Genomic DNA, 4,412 nt, shown 5'->3' with positions numbered 1-4,412 from the left:
TCCTAATTCAGATGGGCTACCTGTTTTTCTTTTTTTTTTAGTGGTATATCAAAAAGTGTATATTTTTTAAATGTGATTGTTGGTACATTTTACCAGTTTTTACCATACTTTCAAAACAAAAATTAAAATAGGAAAAATATGCAATATGAAAACAATTGAAGACAAAATGTGTTTTACTGAGAAAAAACAAGATTTGTTTTTTAAAAAGCCTTTTTCCAAAAGGTACATCTGGAAAAAGGGGGGTCGTCTTATAATCAGGGTCGTCTAATATTCGGGCCAATACGGTAATTAAAAAAAATTCTTGCTACATGTGCTGCTTTAAGCTAACTGAGACTTGTTATATCACTTGCATATCATTGCTCTTTTGTTGATTTTGATTGCTTACGTTGTCCTCATTTGTAAGTCGCTTTGTATAAAAGCATCTGCTAAATGACTAAATGTAAATGTAACTAGTAAGTTTTAGATTAACATTTAAAAAAACCTTTAAATAACAAAAATATTTCACAAAATTTCAGTGAACAATGTTAAAATAATGTTTTTGTGCTAACGATTTGAGATCATTATTAAAGAAGGATAACATCAAACGAACATTCTATTATCATTAATGGAAGAATGTTTGTTTGTTCATAACTTTGTTTGAGGGCACGCCAGTACGGTACCTGCTAAAATATTTATTCAGATTTAGATGTTAGTCTCAACTACATAGACGAAACCCTACAAAATTCCAATTGTGTGTTATGAAGTAATGCATATTAACGTTATTGATGACAATTATTATAATGGTTTTCTTAAAAGTCCATAAACTCACGCATGTTCGTTGTTCTGCTGCACCAGTCCGATGAGTTTGCTCTCTCTCACATCATTCAGCAGTGAAACACACTCCACAGCATGTGTTGGGCTGCTAAGGATATCTAACACAATTCATTACGTTTCTGTCAACCAATGATGACTGATGCCCGGGTTATAAGAGCCATTTTTAACACTGCACAATTGCGACATCTAGCGGAAACGTCAGGAATTACACTATCCGAAATTTCCTTTTTCTATTAAAAGTGGGCATGCTCGAGAAAAAATAACAGTGCGTGCTTAGTAAGATACATTGTAAACAGACATTTAGAGAACATTGACTACGTGACATTCACTCTATAATTTAGATATATTTCTTATAGGCATACATATAGTATGTTTAGAAAGTGCAACGTTACGCAACAATCTTAAGTTCGTAAGTAACATGCAGTCGGGTTCAAAATCACGTTGCAATGCAGTCACGGTTTCAGATGAGCGCTGAGAGGATACTAGGGTGCAGTTTTCTCCTTTGGCCAAAGTCTCTTGAATTGCCACGGACTGATCCATTCTTCACAGCGAGTCTGCGCCGGATACTTCACGCGTAAGAGTTGTCGTTTTCGATCATTTTACATCAACAGACGTTCAAAGCGTGCCAGATAACGGTCTGAAGTGGTTTACTGTCTTCATGGTCCAGTGACTTCCCGTCCGATAATGCCACGCAGCAGATTCAAGACTTCAAGAGAGTGTAATCGGTTATCAAGAGTCTCATCAGAGCCACTTCTGATTTTCTCCTCTTGAGATATATTACTTTTCTTCTGGCCAAGAAGTGGCGTCAAGGACTGCAGAGATCCAAACTTGGTAGGATGGTCTCGGATCCCACCCACTACTCCTTTACGACACATGCACTAGTTGGCGCTATCGTTCGTATTTGCAATGTTTTGAACAGCATGTCTCAATTACTATTTGTGAAGTACTGTATAATATGCATACTGTCCGTAGTATGCAATCCTTCTTTATGTATAGGATGTGTTTCGTATGGAATACTAGTGTAATAGTACAGCACACTAGTATTAATGTAAATAAATAAATGCATATGTAATTGAAATAAAGATTAAAATAAATATAAATATTAGTGGAAAATCATAAAAACAAATAATAATAATAATAATAATAGTACACGAAAAGCATAAAAAGTAATATTTCAAGTAAATGATGGTTTCGGTAACAAAACTGAAAAAGCTAAATAGAAATTTACTAACAATATATTATTTTATTATATATATATATTTTTTACTTTTATTCATGCACACTATACATAGGCTGCGTTTGGTATGGAATACTATACTATACTATATATATATATATATATATATATATTAGTATGGAATACTAGTGTAATAGTACAGCACACTAGTATTAATGTAAATAAATAAATGCATATGTAATTGAAATAAAGATTAAAATAAATATAAATATTAGTGGAAAATCATAAAAACAAATAATAATAATAATAATAATAGTACACGAAAAGCAACTAAAGTAATATTTCAAGTAAATGATGGTTTCGGTAACAAAACTGAAAAAGCTAAATAGAAATTTACTAACAATATATTATTTTATTATATATATATATTTTTTACTTTTATTCATGCACACTATACATAGGCTGCGTTTGGTATGGAATACTATACTATACTATATATATATATATATATATATATATATATATAAGATATGCCATTATACAAACATATATAATGTTTGATATTTGATATCAGCTTTTTAAATATCTGAAAGTACACTCTTAATATCAAGCAGTCAAGCATTATAATATGATAATCAAGTATTATTTAATAATAGAAGTTTAGTAATTAGAATTAAAACTTGGTAACCGTGAACTTAGGACTGGTGCTGGTGCTTTTTTTTGGTCATTATATACAGGTGCATCTCAAAAAATTTGAATATTGTGAAAAAAAAAAGATTTCCAAATGAAATGCAAAATTTACTTTGACCTGAAAAGAGGACTTTGGAGCATTGAGCAACAGTCCAGTTGTTTTTCTCCTTAGCCCAGGTAAGATGCTTCTGACGTTGTTTCTGTTTCAGAAGTGGCTTGGTAGCTCTTTTCCTGAAGGCGTCTGAGCGTGGAGACTCTTGATGCACTGACTCCAGCTTCAAACCTGTGTACAGTGGACACCAAACTAAATACGAGTAAGAAAAGAAGCCTCAGATCACTATGATTGAATGTAATCAAAATTCAAACATGCGTGCACTGTAAGAAAAGTCCATACATATACAGCCCAATGTACCATGTTAATATGTATTGATTTTTCTCAGGTGTTTCACCAGTTGTGCATTGTGTTATAGGGTTGAAGGAGATGTCCTTGAACCTAACGGAAATGATAGTGGTACTTTTCTGCCAAGACATAGTCCATTTACTAAACTTTTTTTTTCTTAGAGTGTACATTAACGTCAAAAAAGAGCAAGAATTAATCAAAGATACACAACTTGTGAGAGGAAACAAACCTCATACTTGTCGCTGCAGAGTTAATATATTCCTCTGTGTATAATTTCTGTCTTACTCTGTTATAAAAAGAATCCAACAACAGGCATGTTCCCACTTGATGTAACTCTCTGCAGATGCCAATGGTAAAGCTTATTTGGCATCTATACACATATGTAATATATATACACACACACATTCTGCTTCTCATGCTGATCTTACAGACACACACACACACACACACACACACACCTTCATTTGCTTACATCACAAAAAAATGTGAAAGTGACAGTAAAAGAAGTACAATCAGCTTTAAAACACTCATACACTCTCCTAATAGAAAATGGCACTTCCTTGGATTGCCTATTAAATGTGACTTTGTTATGCTCAAGTGAAGACTTTGACTATCCAGAAGAGCAGCAAACAAGCCATGAGCAGTGCGGGACAGTGAGGACCCCTGGTGGCGGAGCTGGGTATGTTCACGTCACCTGTCAGTTTGAGGCATGACAGGGTTGTAGTGGCACTGCAGCACTCCAAGTGACAGGCAGTAGTGGTGCTTGAACAAACTGTCATCTTTCTGCAATCTGTACTGCAACCCGCCTGCCAGCTCTCTGTGCTGCCAGATGTTGTCTTTTGTAGCTAGGAAATGAGACAATGAGTTGCTTTCATTTAACATTCATGTATAATATGGTGCATTAGAGCATGAGATCAGTATTAAACCAAATATCCTTCAACACACGATATTAAAAAAAACAGTAAACACACACACACACACACATACACATATATATATATATATATATATATATATATATTCAAAGATGTTTTTTTTACAAAAATTTTGTTACATTTACTAGCAATTTCGTAGTAAAAATTGTTTCTACACTTTTTTTCCCAGTGTATATCCGTAAGACCTCAGTGCCATTCACCACACAAAAACATTGCAGAATATGGTGACAATATTATCCCGGACGAGCCCCCACTTATTTTAACCTTATATGGACAGGCCCATAGAGGGGAAGATGAGGTGGGTTATTTAAATATGTATAATATGGTGCATTAGAGCATGAGATCAGTATTAAACCAAATATCCTTCAACACACCATAGTAAAAAAAAAAGTTAAGT

The 4,412-nt window shown here is 33.6% G+C and overlaps 1 protein-coding gene across 1 annotated transcript in view; it reads right to left on the bottom strand.

Annotated features, from left to right (window-relative positions):
- inpp5b (inositol polyphosphate-5-phosphatase B) overlaps positions 1–881 on the bottom strand; it is a 48,368-nt gene extending 47,487 nt beyond the window's left edge. Inside the window, exon 1 of the mRNA XM_016290387.1 lies at positions 809–881. The gene's annotated coding sequence lies outside the window, so the exon portion shown is untranslated. The remainder of the gene's footprint in view (positions 1–808) is intronic.
- Positions 882–4,412: the final 3,531 nt, after the last annotated feature.

The sequence above is a fragment of the Sinocyclocheilus grahami genome, unplaced genomic scaffold (assembly GCF_001515645.1).
Source record: "Sinocyclocheilus grahami isolate Dianchi unplaced genomic scaffold, SAMN03320097.WGS_v1.1 scaffold258.1, whole genome shotgun sequence".
NCBI classification, from domain to species: domain Eukaryota; kingdom Metazoa; phylum Chordata; class Actinopteri; order Cypriniformes; family Cyprinidae; genus Sinocyclocheilus; species Sinocyclocheilus grahami.
This window is presented reverse-complemented; position numbering and strand designations above follow the sequence as displayed.